At 38.0% G+C, this 25786-nt stretch overlaps 1 long non-coding RNA gene across 1 annotated transcript in view; it reads left to right on the top strand.

The window, feature by feature from the left end:
• LOC119867269 overlaps positions 1 to 25786 on the top strand; it is a 64647-nt gene that overhangs the window by 28496 nt on the left and 10365 nt on the right. The window contains exon 2 of the long non-coding RNA XR_005369224.1: positions 13777 to 13829. This is a non-coding gene — a long non-coding RNA (uncharacterized LOC119867269). The remainder of the gene's footprint in view (positions 1 to 13776; positions 13830 to 25786) is intronic.

Here is a 25786-nt window from a genome sequence, read left to right as displayed (position 1 = left end):
GTCCCTCTCTGTGAAATGCCTGGATCAAGTTGCTCACAGGTACTAAGAACTCCTTTGGTTCTTGCTAAGTTACCATCTTATTTGAAAGGATCAAAGCCCACAATTTAAGTGGATATAAATACAGACCTTTGAAAATATGGGGATGGGTGGGCTTAAAGCACTGTAATAATTCCATTTTCTTAATCCAAAAAGGAAAATGACTGTAATTAGGCTGAGTTGTCTGCCAAGTTTCAGCCTGGAGGGACTATTTTGGCCAAGATATAAACCCCTGAGAATAGAGGCTCATAATGGACGCATCAAATCACACTTAACTATGGCAGAACAAGTAGCTGCTTTGTAATGCAATCACTCAATGATCATGCCTTATGTTAGCATTTTAATTAAAATAAAGAATACTTCCTCCTTTTTACTGTCTATCACCCTCTTCTCAGATATTATTACTGGATAAGACATTTAGATTCACTAAAAAAGTCTACAAGAGTACAAGAGTAGAAATGAAACATCACCTTCTCCATCATGCCCCTACTTACAAGATACCTTCATGAAGGCAGACTGGGAGGCAAAAAAAAAAAAAAAAAAAAAGGTAAGATAGGCCTCAAGAAAAACTCAGGTTTTGGTGTGTTCATGCCTCAGTCTATGCAGTGTGAATCTCAAATTCACTGGGGATATAGAGAATTTCATTTTTAGGGAAGTTGAGTATAGTTTAATTAATTATAGCTGCAGAGCACCAACTGGAACCTTAATGACTTGAGAGAATGAATTCTCCTCCCAATGAGCCTAACCTCCTCTCAGGGAAAATTTACGCAGAGGGAAAATCAAAATGATTATGAATGAAATTACTCACTGCAGTCAGAAACTGCAGCTACACCATGATTTCATATCCATCCAATGGAGACCTCCAAAGCCAAGTGGCACCTGGTTTGCAGTTCTAAAGCACAGCTTAGACGAACATTCATAACAGCAGCAAAGCTTAGCCTGAAAGGTATTCACATCTTGGTATCTGGGTAATTGACATGTGTGATGAGCAGGGTATTATTCAAAATATTATTATTCATATATGAGCATAAACCAACCAAGACAGATGCTGGCCATGAACAAACTCTAATAGTCATACTGGGAGTTTTGGTTAAATATTAGTTATACAGAAGGCGGAATGGGGTTGAAAGGAATCTGATACTCAGGTTTTGTTAAAGGAGACTTTATGAAAGCATATGAGATCATGAGCAAAGAGGAAGAAAAAAGATGTGTGTATGCTTTCCCAAATCTTTCCCCTGATCTGGCACTGTGAGCTTATATCTGTGAAAGAATGAGACATCTACTCCTCTTCTGTGCTTTCAAAGTCCTCTGGAAGATGGCTAAAGGATAAACCCCTGATCTTTTCTCTGTCTCATCTTCCCATATCCATACAGGGCTGAAAACTCCAGAAAACACCACAACAGAAAATGGAACTAGTAGAGGGCCAATGGTGGTACACTGCAATCTGAGAAATGTCTCTCTAAACAAAGCACTTCAGTCAGAGACACAAGCATGAAGAAACCTAGAAATAGCGATTTTTGAAAAAGAGGAATAAAGTCGAGAGACTCAGTGATTTTTAGAACTCTATTATAGAACTCTAGAAATCAAGATGATATGGTAATAATATAACAATAGACATATAGACATATTCCATAACAATGGAACAGAATTGAGAATCTAGAAATGGACCCTCCCATTTATGGTCAACTGATTTTCGAGAAAGGTGCAAGACAATGTAATGGGGAAAGATTAGTCCTTTCAACAAATGGTGCTGGAACAATTGGATATCCTCATGCAAGGGAATGAATTTGGACCCCTACCTCATACCATAAACAAAAATTAACTCAAGAGGATCATAACTTCAGTGTAAGAGCTAAAGTTATAAAACTCTTAGAAGAAAACATGAAGGTAGATCATACCACGTTAGGTTAGACAGTGGTCTCTTACTTTCAACACCAAATGCTTAAGTGACAAAGCAAAAAAGACAAAGTAGATTTCATCAAAACTATGAACTTCTGTGCATCAGATGACACTAGCAAGAAATTTAAAAGACAACCCATAGAATGGGATAAAATATCTTCTAATAATGTATCTGACAAGAGATTTTTATCCAGAATGTATATACCATATACAACTCAACTCAACAATAAAAATACAAATAACCAAATCAAAAATGAGCAAAGGCTCTGAATTGGCATTTCTCCAAAGAAGAGATATAAATGTCCAGTAAATACACAAAGAGATACTCAACATTGCTATTCACTAGGGAAATGCAATGTAAGGGCCCCTGGGTGGCTCAGTGGTTGACCATCTGCCTTTGGCTCAGGGCAAGATCCCAGGGTCCTGGGATCGAGTCTTGCATCAGGCTCCCCAGAGGGAGCCTGCTTTCCCCTCTGCCTATGTCTCTGCCTCTCTCTCTGTGTCTCTTGTAAATAAATAAATAACATTTTTAAAAGAAAAGGAAATGCAATGTAAAACTACAATGAGATACCTCTTGATACCTGCCAAGATGGCTATAATAAAAAAGACAGCCAGTAACAAGTATTGACAAGAATGTGGAGGAATTAGAACTCTCTTATTCTGCTGGTGAGAATGTGAAATGGTGCAGCCTCCTTGCAAAAACAGTTTGAAACTTTCTATAAAAGTTAAACATAAAGTTATCCTAATACCCAATAATTCCACTCCTAGCTATGTATATTCCTAATAAAAACAGAAGCATATTCACACAAAGTTTGCACATGAAGGTTCATAATAGCCTCAAAGTGGACACAGGTCAAAATCCATCAATTGTATGGTAATTATATGAGATAGATAAATAAAAGGTAGTATATCCAAATAATGGGATATTATTCAGCAACAAAATGAATGAAGTACTTATACATGCTACAACATGGATGAGAGTTGAAAACATTGTGCTAAGTGAAAGAAGTCAGTTGCAAAGGCCGTGTATTGCCTAATTCCATCTACATGAAATTTCTTAGCATACGCAGATACATAGAGACAGAAAGTGGGTCATGGTTTCCAGGCACTAGGAAGAGGAAAAGAATGGAGAGTGACTGCTAATGTGAATGGAGTTTCCTTTTGAGGTCATGGACATGTTCTAAAATAGACTGTTGTAGCAATCGATGCACAGTTTCATGAATACACTAAAAATCACTATACTACACACTTTAAATGCAGGAATTTTATGCAACATAAGATATGACTCAATGAAGCTTTAGAAAATAAATATAGGGTTTTGAGTGGGAAATCTAATGATTTGAGGTAAAGTTGGGTTTTTACACGTGAAAGCATGCAACTATAGTTCCAGATACAGAGGAAATTTTAAAATGTACTTTTAAAAAAATATTCATTGATGGAACATTTCAACTAACTTAGGAAAGGGTCAAAAAAGGAGAATGTGGTAAGAGTGTTGCCTATCCAATATTGTTTTTCCCTTTCTAATTTACTAGTAGAACCCCAATTGTATTCACATTGTCCATCTAAAAGCCACAAGTGTCCCTGGTAGTGGGATGTGTGTGGAAGTTGACTGGGCATAGATGTGGCCAATGAGATGTAAGTGGAGTGTGCTCAGTGCTTCTGTGAAGGTATTACTCTCCTGATACACAGGCAGCCTTCTTTCCTAGGTCCCTTCCTTCTTATCTGCTGCACCCAATGAAGTCATCTTGTGAACAAGAGAAAAAAGTCCATATCCCAGGGATAGCATAAAAGATCCGGCATAGCCAATGATATTGTGAAGCTGCTGTACCAATTCTGATTCACCTATCTTTAGACTTCTTGTTACACAAAACACAAGTAGCTGTCTTGTTTAAGCAAATTTTATTTAAGTTTTCTCTTACACATTGCTGAGTTCACTCTCCGGCCAACAAAGGTTATGAAACAGTGGGTTTAAATATTGCAATTAGGTAAGTTAGAAATAAGCCTAAAGAATATTTTAAAAATCTAGCAAAAAACAATGAAAATATCAAAAAATATAAGGGAAGAACTAATAATGTAATGCATTTTTTACATTTCCTTTTAGAGTCATGAATGTGTTCTAAAACAGATTGTGGTCATGGGTACACAGCTCTGTGAATATGCTGAAAACCAATGAACTACATAATACAGATTATTATATTCCGATTTAAATCTCAAATATTCACATAGGTCAGGTAGTAGGAGTGTGATTAAGTATGACAAAATGGAAAGTTGGGAATTAATAATTACTTCTCTGAAGTAATGGGCTATTGAAGATATAATTCAATTTTTTAATATTATCATAAAAACATAGGTTAAAAATCTTTTTAACCAGACACTGACAATTAATAGAAATTTTAAAAGAGGAGGAAAAGTAATAAAATTATCTTCTACATGATACTAAAAGGTTAAAAAGGGGAGAAGCATAATGAAAGGATTAAAATCAATTATGATAATAAATCTAAAAGTCACATTTCAGATTGGGTTAAAAAAATCACAGTTTTTATTTTCAATAGACATATTGCAGCAGGTAAGAGTTAGTTGGTTAATTAGCCAGATATATCCAACTCATTCTTCTTCTTCATCTTCTATTAGAGACTCTAGAAGAGATAAATACTTACTTTCCAGCCTCTCTTGCAGCTAGGTTGGTCATGTCATACAGTTCTAGTCAATGATATGGAAGTGTGGGGTGTCTGGGGAAGTTTTTACTTTTCAGATGAAAGGAACTAACATAGCTGGTGACATTTGTTCCTGTTTGTCTTGGCTGGGAAGTTGTTGTGATGTCTAGAGCTGCAGTGTCCACCTTGAGAACATAAGGCAACAAAGTAACATGCTAAAGATGGATGACCCTATGAAAAGAACTTGTGACCTCAGAGGTCTTAAAAGGCAAAACAAAACAAAATAGAAGAGCAAAAGATACTATACTAATTTGTTTAAGCTATAATTAGTTCTGATTTCTGGCTAAAAGCTTTCTTTGCTGATATTTACAATATACATAAAATAAAATAACAGAAAAAATTTTAAATTAATAGTGTGTGATAATAGGCAATAGCATTAACACAAAAAGAACATATTTCTATGTTAATATAAGAGAATGAAAGAAAAAGTTTGAATAAAGAGCTTTGTTATAGTGATAAAGAACAAGAGTTATGAATGTTAGAAATAAAATGAGTAAAAGTAATAAAAGTCTATTGAAATATGGAAAACAGGGATCCCTGGGTGGCGCAGCGGTTTAGCACCTGCCTTTAGCCCAGGGCACGATCCTGGAGACCCAGGATCAAATCCTACGTCAGGCTCCCGTTGCATGGGGCCTGCTTCTCCCTCTGCCTATGTCTCTGCCTCTCTCTCTCTCTCTCTCTCTCTGTGTGTGTGACTATCATAAATAAATAAAAATTAAAGAAAAAGCATTGAAATATGGAAAACACTTGAAATCAATAGAAAAATATTTTCTAGAAACATAATAGGAGTTGAGCAATTTTTTAAAAACTCCATCTAAATAAATAAGACCCATAGAATTAATAAATTAATGCAACAATTGTTCCTTTGTTAAGACCAATGAAATAGGCAATTCTAACATGCGTAAGAATTATTAAAAAATTCAAATATTCAATATTCACAATTTGAATAGAGAGTATAGACAAGAGACTATAACAGCTAATAGTGAATACTAGGTATTCTTTGAAACTAAATTTAAAGATGTAGATAAAATGAATAATTTTCTAAAAAATGTAAATGACCAAATCTAACCAAAAAAGAAAATATATCGATATTCATGACAAATTGAAAATACATTCCAAGAATCACTCAGCCCAGATGGTTTTATAGGCAACCCTGTTGACCCTGTAAAAAACAGATACATATTATATAATTCCAGAATATAGCGAGATGGAAATTCCTCAAATGATGTTAGTAAGGTAGCAAAGCCTTGACACTAAAAAATGGTTTTAGAATAAGTTGCACAACACTGACGGTAAATGTCACTTGCCAATATAGAAACTAAAACTCTAATTAAAATTAACAAATATAAGAGTATATACACCATGGCCAAGAAATAGTTCAGCCAGAGACTGAAGGATGATTTAACATTTTGAAATTAATATAATCCATGGTAATAATAGCCAAACAGACACAAAGCACATAATCACTTTGGAAAATGTTGTATATATGGAAGCCTGTTTTAAAAAAGAAAAATATATAAAAATAGAAGAAATCCATAAGTAAATGGAATAAAGGGAGAGCACTTTCCATGCATGGTAAAACTCTAGAGTATGAATGACAAATGGTTTTCTCCACCTTTGTTCATTCCTACCAGTTGGCAGTAGCCATGGGGTATCTGTTGGGCTAGAGGTGTGGTGTATTAGCAGCATATATGCTCTGCAGAAAGAGTTCTGAGATTGAGACCCAGTTTCCACTATATTAGTCCAAGGCTGGGGAGGAACAATACATATTTCATGATGGCATGAAATCCAGAATAAGATTGGAATGTTCACTTTCATGGTATTATTTAACATTTTTGGAAAGAGCTAGCAAATATAGCAATTGTTGGAAAGAAGAGGGAAATGTTATCATTATTTCTAATGATGTCACTTAGCTTACATTAAATCAGGACCATTTTAAGCGAAGATTATCATTACATCAGTTCACATAGCAGGAGGATGTCATGAAAATCAATCTGAGTGGTGAATCAGCCACATAGCAGAGGGGAGCAGGCCACTGATAATGCGCAGAAGGAGGGAGACCACCCTCTCCTTCCTCCTTTATGCCTGCCCTCGTTTGGGAAAAAAGTGCCTTCAGCCTGAAGCCCAAAAACTACCTCTACTGGGGTATATATCCAAGGAATTATGGACTTATCAAGCATGAGGAATCCAAAAAATAAGAAGAAATTTATTATTATAGGAAAAACAAGACCTAGCAAGGCAGCAGTCCTGGATCCTGACATGCCTTTGCTGTGTAGCCTTCAGAATATCAGTTGACTTTTGTGGTCATCATCTGCAACATTAGGAATCTTTATGAAAAATATTGATAGCCCACCATCTTTTCTACTGTCTAATCACATTATTCACTGGCAAAAATAAGCACACTTTCTAGTGAACTGAGCCCAGAAGCTTTTCATTTCCAAAGCTCATCACATTATTATTATTATGATCACATTATCTTCGAGAAGATAAATGTAGGATAACAATCTCGATCTCTGATTTTGCTAAATAAAGACATTTCAAATAGTCTGTGCTAAAATGTGTTGAACACTGGGTTATTATCTGAATGGAGTTCTATTTGGCAACTGGTTTAATCAACTGTTTTGCAATTTGTCATATATTTATGCCAGTTAATTTGGGTGTCTGACAATAGGAAATTTACTTCTAAAGCCTGATATAATTGTATGAGTGGCATCACCCTTTCAACTCCAAAATTAAGTATCACACATTTGAACAATAACGCCCCCCATCTGCCAATAAACGAGCAAACAAATAAATAGATAAATAAATATTCTTAGGTTTTCAGGAGCAAAGGAAAGAAATGTCTTTCCCTCAGCAGCACCTCTCAATTACTCCATCATAATCACAAGGCGGTATTTTCACAATCACTTCTGAATGCATTGCATTTGGTAATTATTATATAACTTCCTTTTAAATGCATTCCTACGCTCATTGCATGCACGAGGTGATTTCTAACACCACTCATTCAGTTTCCGTAAGAATTTCCAAAGACACTCTTGAGAAGACGTGGAATAAAGGAAAACTAAGGCATTATAGTATTTCTAGTTCACTTCGAGTGAGACTTTATTGTGTTCCAGTCGATGTTCTAAATGCAAAGAGTGGTTAAGAATGCAGACTTGCAAACAGAGGTCATCTTTGTACCTCCCTTTTCTTACCTGCCAAATGATGGACACAGCATGTCTCACATGCCGTCATTATGAATAAGGTAACATATGCAGCATTTGGGACAGCGCCTCACCCGCAAATGCAAGCTGCTCATTTTAAGTGAGTGACCTCATTTCCTCCTCACAACAACTGTAAAATGGAGCCATGAGCTTCTTCTTTTCACAGTTGAATAAAGGTTAAAAGTTAGGGCACCTGGGTGGGCTCAGTGGTTGAGCATCTGCCTTCAGCTCTGGGTGTGATCCTGCAGTCTTGGGATCGCTCCCCGCAGGGAGCCTGCTTCTCCCTCTGCCTATGTCTCTGCCTTTCTCTCTGTGTCTCTCATGAATAAATAAATAAAATAAAATAAATGGAAAGGTTAAGGGACCACCAGAGGCTACACAGGACTCAGAATAAAGAGGCAAACCCCCATTCCATGCTTCTTTGGGGCCTCATTTCTATTCTATTCTAGCCATTGTGTGGGGGAGTGAGAGTCTGAGCAGAAACATTAATGCTCCTTGTAAGCTCAAATATAAGAACCATGTTACCAGTTTTCACCCCAATCTTAAACTGATTAAACTCTCCAAATTTCCTCAGAAGTCTTGTTTGGAAGTTGTTAATTTGATAATTCTCCTCTAAACTGGTAACAAGATTTTCAATTCTTCCATAGTTGAAAGCTCAAAAGCAAAGAGAATCCCTCAGGGGAAGATAATAAAGACAATCATCTATATACAGCTTACAGCCAACAAATAGCTTTTAGACCAAAAAAAAAAAAAAAACAAAAACAAAAACAAACCCCTATATTTATAAGGTGACTTGACATACACATATTTTACTGTTGGAATCCATGACCTGAAGTCGGCAGGACGATCCAGCTTTTGGAATGGGAGTGAGGCATTGAGGCAAAAGAGAAAGTAATAAATATCTCACTCATTATCTCTTTGGTCTCCTGGAGAAATAGTCAAGTAACTGAGCTGGCATGCTGGTCTTCTATGAGAATTTCAAGTATTTGTGAAGAGAAAACAAAGATCATATAAAGATGATGAGCATATCTATGCTCTCAATATGAGATTAATAGGGCCCTCAAAGTGAAGGTCAATTTTAATGGAAAAACGTGGTTAAGAGTTTACCATGCTCTTGAACTGAAGAATTTGGAGGGTATACATGAGTTGGAAGGAAGGAGAGTCATAGCCTGGAAGAGTCGGAGGAAGTAAAGGTCTTATTCTTCTGCCCACTTCGTGTAACTCCCAGCTCGTGCATCTGTACACCTAATTTCTCCTGCTCCAGCTGCTGTGGCACATCAGCTGTGGATGTGACCCAGAGCTCCGGAATTACACACTCCCTCATCTCCCGTAGCTTGTCGCCACGTCCACAACTCGTGCCAATGCTAAGGCTGCGTGTGGACGGTGCCTACGATGCCATGTGCCATGCCTGATGGGTACTATGTGGGCTACCACACAGTGGTGCTGACTTCTGCTCGCAGCACCTTAGGGCCCTTGTTCTGCTTTATGCAGTAGAATGTCTCTCATTCTACTGCTCCTCCTGAGATTCGAAAATGTCATGATGGACACCACACTGTAGCCAGAATCACCCATCCCCTTGCATGACAACATCCCTCAAACAGACCCCAAACATCTCTTCTCTTTTGGTATAAATTCCCTCCTGGGAGGGCCACCTACAGCTCCTTCCAAATAAGTCTCTGAATAGTAACAACTACCTGTCATCCCGTATAGTACAGAGTCTGGATCTACATTCAAGACTTTTGTGCTTTAAGAACGAAACTCTTAACAGCTGGACACAATCCATTCCAGAGGTGATGCAGACAGACAGGCAGACAGGAGCTCCTGTGTCGCTGAGGGAGGATGCAGGGCTGTCCCTTACCTGGGTTTAAAGCCACTACATCCCTTGATATGGAATGTCCAAGAAAAGGGACATGATAAAATAATTCATTCTGCCTCAGAGCTTATGGTATCTCTTGACAACTTATGATTCCTACAGACCAGCGCCAGTCACACTGGACGGGAGTGATGAAAGGCTCAGGCTAACTGCAGCTTTGAAGGAGGTAGAGAGAAGTGGCATTTTACAAAAAGTCCCCCAAATCTGAATTAGCACAATACACGCATACCCGTAATGTGAATTTTCATATAGTATTTGTGTATATGCATGTCAGAAATATTTTTTTAATATTTCAGTTTTATAAGACAATTAGGGAACATGGCCATAGGAAATTAGATGTCATTGTTTGATGCTGCCTTATGGAGTGGAAACAGTGTACATTTTAATTCCATAACCTGACCACTTCTAAGTAAGACAGCAGAGAATAATCATTCTATCTGATGTTAGGAAGGAACAAGACAAGGGTAGGCATGTATCTGAGTTTGTAAGAAGCTGGAAATGACAGCTAAGCCATGTGCAATCATTTGTCTTATATGTAGAGGGGAAAACAACTGGCCGTGTAGACACCAGGTATATACTAGAATGGCTGAAATCTGGGGAAAGTATAAAACGAATCTATTGTGTCCCCTTCCCTGAGCTTGCTTCACTTCCATCCCCCAGCCCATGATGTCCTCACTTACAACAAGGTTCTCTGATCAGGTATAAAGCCGAAGACTAAAAGTTCTTTAAGTAACGTATCCTGATATGTGAAATTCCAAGCACCATTAGAGATGTCTTGTACCCTCGTTTTCACACCTTGGGGACAATTTCCTTCTCTATTTTAATCACAGTACATACTCTTTCTATGTGAATATGCCGAAGTTCCTCAATGAATAAGTTAATTTTGCCCTTATTAGCTTCATTTCTATCATTTTGGCTTCATGCATTTTAAATCTACACACATTTAGAATGATTGCATCTTCCTAAATGGATGGAGTCTTTGATTTTTTTTTTTATAAAAGGGTGTTCCTTTATAGGACTAGAATATATCTTTTTTCTATCTTTTGACTTCCATTTTCAGCATCCTATTTTTAAGATGTTTCTTTTGTAAGTAGCATATGGTGGTTGTTTTTTAATCTACTTGGATAATCCTTTTGCTTTAATTGGAGGATAAGGGTGCCATTGTATTTTGTAGTGCATGCTTCAGTGCTGGTGCCACATGCCCAAGGCCCATCTCCGACTTGAGATGTAGCTTTGGTGAACAATCTTGAAATACTCTGACAGTGGCCCACCTCAAGCAGTTATGTCTCCTATGTTCATGTTTCTTGGTGTGTGTGCTTTCCATCTATTTTTCTGTACTTGAATGTGGATATGTTTCTACTGGCTTCACTTCCAGTTCACTAATCTTTTTCTTGGCTGTGTTTAATTTGTGGTTGAGTCCATCTCTCTATTTCTTAATTTAATTAATTTCTTAATTTGCTATATTGTTAAGTTCTAGAATTTCCAAGTGATTTTTAAATTATATGCACTATAGTTGCCTGGTGAAAGTCCTCATCATTATTTTCTTGAACTTGCTAATTTGTTATTTAAATGTCTATGTTGAATAACTCCAATGTCTGGATCACCTGTAGGTTTGTTGCTAATTTTTCCCCTCAGTTTTTCATTGTTTCTCTTTTTTTCCTAATTATGTTTGAGAAATTTTTATTAAACTCCAGACAGTGTGTATGAAAACAATTCAAGGCTCAGACTGATGTTATTTTCTTCCAGAGATAATTTACTCTGCTTCTGGATGGCAGTTAGGTAGGGAATTTAGCTGATTTTCATCGCAAGGGCTGGATATATTCTGCTAACTCATAGTTCTTATGTGTAGTCCTTCAGGTGTCTAAAATGAATCCAAGTGATAGCTTGGGGTGTTTACCATGACCTATCACTCACAGAGGGCCTTGAATTCTAATTTTTTGTCTTCCCAAAGTTCTACCCAGCTTCCCAATCTCTCAGCCTCAGGCTCTTAACAAATTGGCAAGTTCTTGGAGGAAAATTGGGCTTACCTCCATTCAGATGCTTATTTTCTCTCCAGGATCAAGGTGCCCCAAGCCCTAACTATCTTCTGGGCTGACTTGACTGTACCATGATATTTACATTTACATTTACTCTGATATACAGATATATGTGCGCATGCATGTACCTACCTACATATATGCATACACACACACACACACACACATACACACATATGTATACATCATCTTTAACCTTTCTACTTGTTCCAGATGAGAGAATTTGTCTAACAAGTTAACCCATCACATAGTCAGAGATGGAATTATCCATATCTATGAATCAGCATTGTGGGGCACCCTTGGCATTGGTGTACAGAGTCAAAAGTTTACCTAGGTCATCAGACTGAATCTGTCTCTGATGAACTGTGTAACCTTGGGCATATGATTTCACTTCTATGTGTCTTAGGTCTAAAATGATAGGTTCAACTACACAATCTCTCAGATTTGCTCCATCTATGCCATGCTGTGATTTGGTTCTGCTCATTCACAGCACTAACAACATTTGCAAAATGAAATACAATTGAAATACAATTGGGAGTCGTCAGTCACTGGCTAGTAAAACTGGAAAGAATTTGCTAACCTCGAATTTTAAAACTTCATTAGTGTTTCCTAGATTTCCCTTAAGAGGCTTTAAGAACTTCCTTTGGGATTTTTTCCTTTAGATCCTAGATAGTAATGGAAACACCAGACCACTGTCAATCCATAGGGTCACTAGCAGTTTTGCATTCCTGAGATAAATGCTTCTTGGCTATGTACATGTTTTTTTGCAAATGCTATTTTGATTTGACCATAACTTATGCAGGATTTTTTTTGTATCTACATTCACATGTGAGACTGACCTATAATTTCCCTTTCTTGGGCTGTCCTTGTCGTTTTCTGCATCAAGGTTATTTACCAGGCCCATAGAGGCAGGTGGGGATCTTTTTCTCTTGTTTTATTTTCTGGAACAGTTGGATAACACAGATGCTTTCACTTCCTTGGCACTCTGGTAAAGCTGAGTGTGGTGGTTTGAGGAGTAGATTTTTATTAATCCTTTGAATTTTTTGAAGATATTAGGGTTTTCTAATAATTTTCCAGCCAACTCTAGAAAATTTTCCATTTCATCTAAATGTTAAGATCTGTTGGCATAAATGTTTTCAAGATATCCTCTTATGGTTTATTTAACTTATATCACAGTCATGACCTTCCTGTGTTTCTAACACTATTTGTTTCTTTTCTTCTTCCTGAGCAATATAACCAGCATTTTTTCAATATCTCTAAAGAACTGGATTTAATTTTTGAGCCTTCTATTATATAGTTAGTTCCTGTATCATTAACTTTTTTTTACTAGTGCATTTATTCCATTAAATGAACTGGTAGAATTTCATTTACATTTTGAATTGAAATCTCAGCTCTTGTTTACAACCTTTATAAATTTCTAAAGTATTTAAGTCTGTACTAAAGTCAGTCATGAAATCTAGACAGAAAAGAATCAACTGACAAAAATTTAAGAAGGAAATTATTGTGAAGTTGTGGAGAGAGTTAAAAAGTGTATTTCATATAATGAAGTTTAACCATCAGATTTGTCTATCCTAGAATTGTGTGCCATTGGGAAGTTTTAAATCCACTTTCCCAATCTCACTTTGCCATATTATTCTGATTATATATCTTAGTTCTACCTTGTTTTTAACTACCTTAACACTCTTTTAGTTATTATTGTTACAGTTTTGCTTTTATAGTCATTTTATTTAGATTTACTTCCTTTTTTTCCTCATGATTTCATTCTCCTTCTAGGTCTTTCTAGGTCCAATTTTTCTTCTTTCCAAAGTTCAGCCTTTATTTAGTATTTCTTTCAATGAGGGCCTGTCAATGATAGAGCCATTAAATTAGTATTATTTTGTCATTTTGATAATAATTTTTATGTTAATACTCAGCATGGAGTTTCCTCACTATGTTTCCAGTTCATGTGGGATCTCTTACTATTGTGGGCAGGCATAAGATTTCAAGTTTTCACAGATGACTTTCTTGTCTTACAGAGCAAACTCTTTTGCCACTGCACCAGACCAGTGAATGGAGATTTTTCTAGATGGTGAGTTCAGGTACGACTTTTACATTGGAAGTTATATATAGGGTCTATTCTTGTTTCCTTGTCTTGGTTGGGTTGTAGCCCATCTCTTGCCCTTCATAGATATTCAAACTCCACCCTTTCACCCCGAGATCTTCTATTCATTCTGAAAAATCCATAGACTGCTCCAGGATTATCTTCTGTTTACTACTCATGCTTCATGTCTCTTGTCATTTTTATTACCTCCTTTTTGCATTCAATGTCTTGCATGGAACATCATGTTCACTGCTGTATAGTATTTCATCATATGAATATGCCACATTTAATTTCTCTATGCTCCTATTTCGTGGACATATTGACTCTTTCACAACTAGAGTATGGCCTCCCTGGGCATAATCTCTGTGTATATGTATGACAGTGTCTCTAGAATGTATTCTGTAAAGTGAAATTTCTGAGTCCTATAATATGAACATCTTCACATTATATAGATTTGCCATTGTGTTTTTCAAAGTGGTTTTAGTAATTGACAATCTCACCAGCAGTATGTGAGAGTGTCTGTGGTCCCACATTCTTACCAATAGTTTGTATCCTTAGTCTTTTTGTCTTCTTGCCAATCTGCAGGTGTGAAATCTGTAACTTATTTTCATTTATCTCAATTACTGATGAGGTTGAGCATCTTTCCATGTGTTTCTTTACTCCTTCATTTCTTTTCTTCTTTTCTTTTCTTTTCTTTTCTTTTCTTTTCTTTTCTTTTGAGAAAGGAAAGAGAAGCAGGGAGGGGGCAGAGAGAAGGGAAGAGAGAGAATCCCAAGCAGACTCCCCACTGAGCACAGAGCCCCACTAGGGTTTGATCTCAAGACCCAGAGATCATGACCTGAGCCAAAATCAAGAGTCAGATGCTTTACCAACTGAGCCACCAGGCACCCCTACTCCTTCATGTCTTTACTGATTTTTCTATTTTAAAATGTTTCTTCTTATTGACTTATAAATATCATATATTCTGGTGGCTAATCTACATGGTGACACAGGTTAGAAATATCTTCTCCAGTCTGTCAGTTGCCTTTGTACATTTTATTTTCTTCTTTCTTTTTTAAATTTGTTATGCCTTTTGATGAAAATAAAAATTTAATTTTAATGATGTTAAAATTGTCCATCTTTTCCTTTAGGTTTTTCATTATTTGAGAATGGATTAAGAATTTTTTTCCTACTCCAACTTCATAAAATATCATCCTGTATTTTCTTCCAAACATTTAACTTTCTGCATTTCATTTTTAACTCCATCTTTCTGTTTGGCATGAGGAAGGAATTCACTTTGCTATTTTACTCTATGGATAATCATCAGACTCTTGTCTTGGTAAGAACTGGGATTGATTTTTGTGAATGGCCCATTGAGGAAAAATGAGCAGTGTTGAGTAACCTTCAGCAATTTGTTCCAAACAGCAAGATTTGGAGCAAAGTCTTTTTAAAGATCATTTTTAAACTATGCAAGTTTACATCTTCTATTGCACTTTTGTCTGAAATCCTTTCTGTAAGACAGTTAAGTGGCCTTTCTCTCTGCAACCTGACACTGAATATTTGCACTTTAGCAAGCATTTCTTTTTCCTAGGGTGTCTATGTGCCCACCTATTTCCCCCCACTAAACTGTGGCACCTTCAAGTTGAGAGCAGTGCCTTCTGATCTTTGCATCTCTGGTGTCTGACATGAAATAGACACTAAATGCTTGGCAGATTAATGAATTAATGAGCATATTTGGAGCACTTAGAGGGGAGCTTGGAAGAGCCCCAGCCGGCTTGCTTAATGCTGGATGGAATCCTGTATAAATTCTTTACTTTTCTCATTCCTGCGTCTAAAAATCAGGGAAGAGAAAGATATTCTAAACTGTGCAATAATTAGTTCTAGAAGTGTCTTGTCCTAGGCTTTTGTGAATTAATTTGGGAAGCAGCACAATGCCCCATTTACTTTCATTTTTCTTTTAAAGAGAGGCAGAGAAACATCATGCATACAAAAAGCTGCATTAGGCTGAATCCGGCTCCAAGTGGTTAAAGAGTTACAATCCAATCCTGTGCACATGATTCTAATCTTTTTTCATTTGTTTTATCCCAGTGATTAGTTATTTCATACCACACATTTTTCTTACCTGCCTTAACACGTTTGAACTCTGTAAAATTCTCCTTTGCACACGAGTTAGTGTGAAATTTATTACTATATTCTTTCCACTTATTAAAAGGGATGTACTCTACAAATATGACTGCAGTGCAAATTTATTATTTACATCCCAAGCCTTAGCCTTCATAACTACTTAATATGGATAAGGTGTTTAGTTTTCCAATGGAGTCCAGCTGCATCACTGGAATCAAACTTGTAATTGCCTCTTTGGGATTTAAAACCATTATAGTTGTGCTTTTATGTTCTCTTTTGTTTTGCTTGAATCACTTTTTCAGGTCTATGAAGTACAGCTGGCACAATAAAAGTTTGATCAATGCATAACCAATGCAGTGTATATTTCTTCCAGAAATATAAAACCCAGGTGAAAAATGTTAATCTATGAAAATTATCTTTGTCAGCTACTTATTCTTGGAATTTAAATGGGTTTCAATCCTGAGGTAAGGACCAAACTTGGATTTCTGTGTGAAAGTTTTCTGACTTTACCCGTGTACGTGGATGTGTATTTTTGGGGCTGTAGAATATAGGCTCTCTATTACCAAAATAAGACTTTTATCACCTGTAAAATGATCTGTGTTTAGATTGGTTAAATAATGTTCACTCGATGGTCTTAAATATTCTTTTGATTAGAAAATGGGAACAAGGAAATATTTTTTCCTGTTTAGGGGGGCAAATATCACACACTCAAATTTTAAGAATGTAGACATTATATTTATAGAGAAATACCTCTCAAAACCATCACAACTTAGGGACTCCTGGGTGGCTCAGAGGTTTTTTTCCTGCCTTTGGCTCAGGGCGTGATCCTAGGATCCAGTCCCACATCAGGGCTCCCCACAGGGAGACTGCCTTTCCCTCTGCCTGTGTCTCTGCCTCTCTCTTTCTGTGTCTCTCATAATAAATGAATAAATCTTAAAAAAAAAAAAAACCCTCACAATTTAAAACTGAAAACTGAGTTCTAGTACTTTTTATTTTTATTTTTATTTTTTTTTGAGACAAAGAACTGAGGCTAGCCAGTTTCACTTGAAGGTAATATGATTTCAAAATGGTGTGATTGTCTCTAATTTCTAAGTGCACTCGGGGTTAATAATAGACAGATGTTCTCCATTAACTCTAAATTTCTTTGTTCTTGTCCATTAAAAATTTTAATATTTTGAAGGAAACACAAAGCTGTGTCCATGGTTTCTCCTCCAAGGAAAAAAAAAAAAAAAAACCAATATACCGATATGGAAACTATGACAGTGACAACCATTGCCTTAAAAGCTCTGGTTCTATCACTTTTACCACCTGGGATCAACCCGACTGTAACACAGCTGTGTGTGTCCTATCTGTCCCCAGGCTTTCCTATTCACACGTGTTCTCCCTTGCAAGGCACACGGGTCTACTCGGATTCTTTGCTCTTCCTCTTTATCCTAAATCTGATCCTTGGAAAGAGTTGGTATTAGCCATTTCCTTAGTAGTGCAAATTAAAGTCATTCTTCTATCTTTGCCTTGACGGCCTAGAAGCTATTATTGTGGAATGAACTGCTTTCTCGCTACATATATACGTTTAAGCAGGTGCTCAGGAGAGCAGAGAGAGAGAGAGACACCATCCCACTTTCCACAACATTCAGGCAGCCATGAGGTCTGCCTACTGGCAGGGTCGGGACTAGGGAAAAGAGAGTGAGGTACTTGCCTTGGGTATGAAATTTATGGGGAGATGTACACACGCACGCATGCGCACACACACACACACCTCAGCATTAAGATAGTTTATGGCAAAACTTAAAACATAAATTTTGGTATTTTGTTCATCTCAGCTGGTAATAGACACTTTACCATTGATCCTGAGGTGAATACTTCACTCTTGGCCTGGCCCTGCTTGGTAGTCTTATTCTAGGCATTATTTTAGAAACTACTTCTGCCCAGTATCTGCCTACTGCCTCTGACATCAGGGATCTGAACTAGGCTCTCCCCATGGAGGGTAGATAACCAGCTGGTCATAGGGTCTCTGAGAGAAGTGTTCATTGTTCCAGCATGCTGGGCCAAAACCAAAATGCTCGATAAAAACTTTGAAATAGGATTGAATGAGTGAATTCATGGATCAGTGAGTCTATATATGTTTGGTATTATTAGTGCCTGGATGTAAAGAGAACTGTTTTTAATGGGCTTTCTAAATGAGGGCTGCTTCCAATTGGGTCTGTACATCTTTGGAAAGCAACTTAAGTAACAATAAACTGTAATATAAAACTCATCTGCTTTAAGCCACTGTAACATAAGTTAGACACATAAGCTGGTAGCATAAATATAATTTAAAAAATGGTCTTCAATTTCTTTTATAAGGCAAAATGTCATAAAGGAGCTATTTTTAGTAATCATATTACTATTTAATTTTGCGATGAACTAGGATAATTTTACTTCTTGAACAAAAAAAGGCACTTTTTTTGATAGCAAACTAAATTGTAGACCTACTGAGTTTTATACTTATGGAATTATAAGAACTTAGCTTCAAGAAGCTTTATTCAGCCAAGATTAGATCCATATTCTGTTCAGAGTCTGGTTGAAATCACAGAAATGCATGGCAACTGGAGTAGACTGAAGAAGCAGGTGGGGCACCACTATGTGAGGTCCTAAGTTTTCATTTTCTTCTGAAGAGTATGAAGCCATTGAAAAATCTTAAACATACCTTCCAATTTGCAATTTGGAAGGCTCCTTTGGGGCAGGAACTCAGACTGGGTAGGAGAGGGTGGGGGGAGGCAAAGCCAAGAGGTGGATGCAAGTACAGTGAGGATCACAACAATTTGGATGACAGCTGAGAGTGACTTGAACTAATATAGAGGCTGTGGTGGAGACAGAAAGGAGGGCACGGAGCACATTTCGGTTTAAAGTAGGTATATATTTTTACTAAAAATACCTTTTGCTGATCGCAGGCTCCAAACAAAGCAAGCTCAACGAGAGACGGCAAATGATTGTTAAATGCTCTGGAAAATTTCACTACGAATTTCAAGCAATCCATTTCAGACAAATTGACGTTTGGATCGTTCTTAGTGGTAACATAGATGTGTGCTATCTAGGTAGGCAGGCCCAGTGAATAAGCACATTGGTAATTGTTCCTTACAGTGAGACTTTGTCTGTGCTCTGGCTACTAGCTCAAAACTTTGTTTGGCTGTCAGGCCCACACCATACTCCATTGGATTAAAAAAAATCTTTTCCAACAGATATGTTCACAAGTTCTATCTATTTAATACAGATTTATTTATTTAGGTTTGGAAAAGCATTACTTTGTGGAATGTAGTGATCATTGCCTTAAAAAAGCTCTCACGATGGGGTGAGATCCCCAAACATGGTGTGATCCCATTCTGTGGGTACTTTACATGATGGTGAGGGTTTCTAGACTGTTGTTTCAATCATCTCAAAAACATCTAGGATCCTGCCCCTCCACAGGCAAGCAAAGAAAAATCTTACGGCATTCATTTCTTTAACAAGCGTCCACTGGGGATGGTCATAGCAGCTAGAGGAGCTGCTGGAGCACTCGCGAAGGATTCACTGGTGGATGGCCCCCTTCTTCCCTATATTCCTGCCTCTTCCAAAACACAATGGTCCTCAGTGGAGGGAAGATTCTCTGATAGTGAACATACACTCTTCCTGTCCCAACGAGCAGCCATGCTGAATTTGTCAAACTGTCCCCTGCATCAGGCATAATTGCCATTATTACATGAAATGCTTATCTCAGCTCTGGGAGGAAGATCTTAGATTCTTGCATATGTGTCGGATGGATCAACAGGCTATATAAATATGCATGTATGTGTATACACATAGCATTGAGCACCATAGCTCAGGTACCTACATTACATCCTTCAGCTGATGTCTAATTCCAGTGGCAGCTTATCTGATTTCAGACTCACCTACCCTAAATGACACCGTGTGTCTCCACCTTCTGTCCCAGAGTCTTCTCCGCTCTGTGGGAAAGCGCATCTCCTTCAGAGGCACTCTCGAACCACATGGGATGGGAGTCAGTGGATAAATGACCCAGCTTCCTGTCCCTGGAGACCCTTCTGAGGAGGCCTCACTGGAATGGAGGTGTTCTCAACAACTCTTCCATAACATACTCTTTACATTGGCTTTTCCTAGTTCCTGCCACACTCACCCTTGACCCCCTGCTCCTGCTTGCTGTGACCCACACTTCCCAAAGAAACTGCTGTACCCAATCCTTATCTCTGGCTTTGTTTGAAGGAATTCCAACTAAAACAAAGCTATGTCTAGCACATAGTAGGTCCTCGACAAATGCAAAACTCTTGACCTCTTCTTCTTCCCATTGGGAACATGAGAACTCTGAGGCTCAGGAGCACTGAGTAATTTGCCCAAGATCACACAGCCTGAAATAACAGAGAATTCAAATCAAAGCTGCTTTCTGGTGGTTTCTATTTCAAAAACTGGTTTTTGCTCTGTCCTGAGTAAACCAATGAGGACCCCTAGTGGTGTGAACAAGATGGACATAGAGGAACCAAAGGCAGTGCCTTTACACAATCCAACACCATTCAGGAAAGAGGCTTGAGATCCAAGGCCACACCCCGATTCCTGGGAGAAGTCCAGCTAGCAAGTTAGAAACGGCTCCAAACACGGCTCCATCAAGGGTAGTTCCACAACCATGGGAGCTGTCCCCAAAGTGAATGTTTCTCTTTCTTGTAGAAGAAAGATGATCATCTTATTCTTGGGTTTCCAAGAGAAGTTTCTTTCTCTAGATCTTAAAACTCCCTCTCCTGGTTTGGATAAGTTCTAAGCTTTCCTGTCCCTATTCATTGCTTTATTTGTCTATCTCTGAAGTCAATGAGACCCCTACCCCCAGAGTGAGCACCAATGGAGGGGAGGGTGGGAGGCGGGGACAAGGTCTACATCAAAACTGGGGTCAGATGACAGGGCTTTAGCTGAGGACTCACACTCATTGTGTTGGAGCATCCTGTCAGCAGGCTGGGCACAGATGTCCCGGTCCCCCACACCACAGCTGAGAGAAATGGTTCTCATCCCTACTCTTTTCAGAAGCCCTTGCAGCGCACAGGCATCCACTTCAGAGGTGTTTGGTGAATGTCCTCATGATGCCCCCATGAAGTCAACCATCCTGCTCCTAAGACACCTCCCACATCCTATTATAACAAGGTCTCTCTATCGTGCATGCTCTGTGGCCGACCATGTCATGCTCTACTTCTAGGAAGCTTGGGTACATGGAGTCATTGTTTCAGGCAGATTCCATCAACAGCTATGGGAGGTGGCTCAGCGGTGAGGAAGCAGATGGAGCAGATGGAGACACAGTGGCAGAACATAAACCCAAGAGTAGACGCAATGGGTGGACCAGCCTGGCACAGGGTGAGGGAGTAAGAAGGACGCAGAATTTGGCTTTGCTGGTCTTTACTAGTCTTTTTATCCCAGATGTGGAAGCTACCCTCTTCTCCTTTGCCAGCTCCCCACATAAGGTATGGCCCGCGGGTCAGGATCCCCAGCTCTCCATAAATGCAGGGCAGTCTCGCCACATTCTCCTCCCCTAGGACAGCCTGCTTATAGGCAAGATTGCTTGCAGACAGATAACTTGGGGGAAGTATAAAACAAAATAAGCTAAGTGCAAAGGGCAGATATGAAACAGATTTTTTTCAGAGCTCCAACTGTGGTAGATATTATAAGCAGAACAGATTTCATATGGAAGACATTGACAAGGAATAAACATAGCGCCCAAAGCTAGCGTTTTCAAGGATTTGCTTCTTTGAATGTAAGCGTTTTTTTTTTTTTTTTAAGAAGCCACACACGTTCTTATTAAACAATAGGCAGCAAAATCTCTCCCCCAAAATGGCAAAGGCAGATCAAACCTAGGTATGGGTTACCTGTATTTGCAAGACCTGCTTCAAAAATCCCATTTCAATTTGCTATGAAAGCATGTGCTGCCCTAGCGTTCTAATCTATGTTGAAAACTCAAAGGTTAAAGAGACTTGGCTGAATTTGTCTTAAGATATATCCTTTGTTCTGATTCAATCATTTATTTGAATTTAATATTTTAAAGAACTTTTCAAACAGACTTCACAAAGCCCTGTTACCATCAGGTCCATATTTATTATTTAATATTTAACTGGGGAGATTTGTCAAAACCCTTAAGAATTAATGGTTGCAAACCTGTGGAGTTAAAAGGTTTGTGGAGGAAACCATTTGCTGACAACAGGGGGGCCCTGCTCCACAGGCTGGGCCACCATGACAATGTGAATAAACAGTTGGGGGAGTCTAGTGACAGGGTGAGTCCATCTCCCCAGAAAAGATAGGAAGTGGAGTTGTCTTTAAATAAATATTCTAATGTGCTGGACTTCTGAAACTTAAAGTTCACCTTACATCGTAAGATGAGGTAGGAGTAAGGGCAAAGCAACTTGAATGAAAGTCATAAACTATTCCTTCTGGCCTTTTACAAACACTCTGGAGAGAGTCCCAGGGGTTTCAGCTCAGTCAGCCTCACTGGGATGTACCTCTGCCTAAAAGATACTAAGAATTAGGGAAAGAAACTTTTTGATCTTCAAGATCCATGGGTGGTATCTATCTTTTTATGATGCCAATTGTCAAAAAGAAAATTCAAAGCCTGAATATTTATATACAGGTGAATGGGTCACATCACAGAGATGACGAATTGTCATAGTGATTCCTGAGTTATCTACTCAGATATTTCTGTGTCCTGTAGACCACCAAGGCTGTTGGACATAAATTGTCATAGCTCTCAACAGCCTTTACAGTCATTCAGTAATCTTTTTTTTTTTTGTCATTCAATAATCTTGATTAATGGTCTTAACTATGCAAAGTCCCTGGACATAAAAATAGGTGATCTGTTGAGCCAAGAATGTCATAAGATCTATGCCAGACATAATGCAGACTGGGTCGAGATTGAGGAATAGAATACTCAGACTGAAATATCTGGCTGTGGAAGGATGTATTTTCCTAAGAGAAAGGTGAGTCACCAGCCTAGCCTCACAAATATCCAAGATTGACAAGAGTACTGGCTTGAGTAAAGGGTGGACCATGGGAGCAAATCTCTATTTTATGAATGATATCAGGAAATAGTGCAGTTTATGGTCCACATACCTCTCTTTTAACTTCTGCTTGGCAGATGAAGCCCAAAGCCAATCCAGGGTAGCAATAAATGACACCAGTAGAAAACATGATGGCCTGGGGGGCTGTCTTCACCTCTAATCTGGAGTAGTCCGCTTCTCCAAGCAAGAGTGAGTGACACAGAGTCAGCAGGGTGAAAAGAAAGCCCCTGTGAGGAGCTCCCAGAAAGTGTGAACAGGATGACAGCAGGTGTCTTTCTGATGCCTGGGCTGTGCAGGGCAGGCCAGCCACTAAAGGACACTGAGAAGAAAGCCATGGACTCCAGAACTCAAAATTCCTTCTGTCTTTTCTCAAGCATCTGGAACCTCTATCTGCCAAAATAAGAGCCAAAAAAACATAAGCTGTCGTCACTCCTTTTTGTCTGGAGCTAAACTACCTGTGAAAGGTGATCTATAAAACTGCCAATGAAGCCATCATAATACTTTAAAATAAATAAGCATCTATCTCCGCTCCTATCCTCAAAGGTGAGATTCACTTCACCAAAAGGAGCAGAGGAGTCAAATTCCCAAAACGATACAGATTTATGACAAGAAACTTGTAAAAATTGTACATTTGAAGTTGCCTATGTGGTTTTTATGACAGTACATACTGTTGCGAAATCAGTATATTGCAGAATTGCATTTCTACAAGGGAAAAATCTGCTGCCAGGAGAGGATGGTTTCAGTTAAAAAAAAGGGGGGGGATTTTCAAGTGCAAAAGTGCAAGTGCAGTGGTGAATAGCAGAATAGGGAGTGCAGAAAACTGAATCCTTGAACTGGAAGACCAGCCTCAGAGCTTCTCCCAGATCTCAGTGTAAAAGGATGTACATAGAACAAACGACAATGACAAACAGAGAAAGGTCAGTGACATGTATGGTAGATCCACAAGACACAGTAAGAGTACAGTGGGAAGAACACAAGAAAACAGAAATACATGGGAGAATTAATTGTCTAAGAAATAACAACAGAAAGATTTGTGTGATGGAACAATGTTAGATGAATCTGGATTTTATGGATCCATTATACCAGGTGAGGAAGAAAGGCACACACACGCACACACACACAAATTCTAGTTATGGTTTTCTATTTGAAAGACAAAGAAAAAAATCTATATATATTCAGGCATGAGTAATTTTTTTGAAAATGATATTCCAGGAAGAAAAAAACCAGATCAAAACTCAAAGCCAGAAACTAATTGGGAGGAATATGCAAAGAAATTTGAAGAAAAACTTCAAAACAAATCCTGTGCCATTTATGTTTGAAGAGAAAGATTTTTTTCTGATATGCAAGAGCTAAAAATGTTGGTCACCCACATACCCTTTCTGAAAAATGTCCTCAAAAATGTATTTCAGTTCATTGAGACAGGTATCAAAATAAAGAATTTAATAATGTCAAATGTTGCTTAAAAGAAATGGCAGTGAGCAATAAAAGAAGTCAAGTCCAGACTTAATAGCTAAACAATTGCTAATGTGAATATAAGCAATGCAAGTGTCGAACATAATTCTGGAAAGAAAAGCTACATATTATATTTCAAGAAATGGATCTAAAAACCTGCAATTATTTAAACATCAACTGAGAATTGGAGGTGGGAAGAGATAATAAAAGGAAGAGTATCTACTCTCACAGGAAAGTGGAGGTGGGGAAATTAGCAGAAACTGATTAAATCCTAATGCTGATAAAGATGGATTCAAATATTTTCAATAAAAAGATAATGAGTACTAGAGAACAATAAGTGTAGAACAAACCACTAGTGGAAAGAAATGTAAGCAACAAAGATAACAAAGGAAAAGAGGCTCACAAACATAAAATAGGATGACATATAAATATAAGAAAGACTGAACTGAAAACAATTCAGAATGTCCCATAACATAAGACTACTTGAATAAATTGTAGAATATCCATTCCCACAACTGAATACTCTGCAACCATAAAAATGAGGTTGTGCGTTTTGAAAAAAATATACCAATGAGCGACAAACATGCACACACACACACACATGCACATATATACCCCCAAAACAGTAGGGAGAGGTTGACTCCACTTTTATTAAACAAATACCAGGTGATTCTCAAAGTATTTATCAACCAGGGAAGCACTGATTCTAACCAATCAAAAGGAGCCTTAACCCACTGGTCTAGTTGCAGTGTCAGTGCAAACCCCAGGAATGCCAGGGACATATCTGTAGAGAAGTATGAATGGACAGATACTTAGAGCTCTAGATGTAGCTACAGATAAAAGTCTGGAAGGGTATAACATTAAATAAATGTTTACAGTAGTCATCTTTGGATAGTAAGATTAATGGCGATTTTCATTTCTCTTTATGTGAAAACATGAATAAAAAAGAATGTGCTTGAAAAGGGCATAGATTTTTAAATTGCTTTCCCTGGAAACCTAATGGATTTCTTTTTATAAGCAGCTGTACATGCTTTCAGAAGAAGTGGCTATTGCATGAAGGTATAGAACACAGTTTCTCGTGATAAGCCAATTGGTCATTTGAGAACATGAAATTCTCAACCTCAGCTCACTAGCCTCATCCCCTAACTACAGGAGATTCCCAAGAAATGGTGAAACCAAAAATAAAAACAAAATTCAATCATTTCTTATTCCAAACATGGGTTAGGAAACATATAATCTATTGAAAAATGTCTCTTCGTCTAGAAAAAAAATGACTCAAATACACTACACATCTAGTTATATGGCATGGGGTTTCTAATTTAATTTTCTGAAGAAAAC

Source organism: Canis lupus, chromosome 14 (genome assembly GCF_011100685.1).
Source record: "Canis lupus familiaris isolate Mischka breed German Shepherd chromosome 14, alternate assembly UU_Cfam_GSD_1.0, whole genome shotgun sequence".
NCBI lineage: Eukaryota > Metazoa > Chordata > Mammalia > Carnivora > Canidae > Canis > Canis lupus.
The sequence above is the reverse complement of the archived record's forward strand: the minus strand, read 5'-3'. Positions and strand labels throughout refer to the sequence as shown.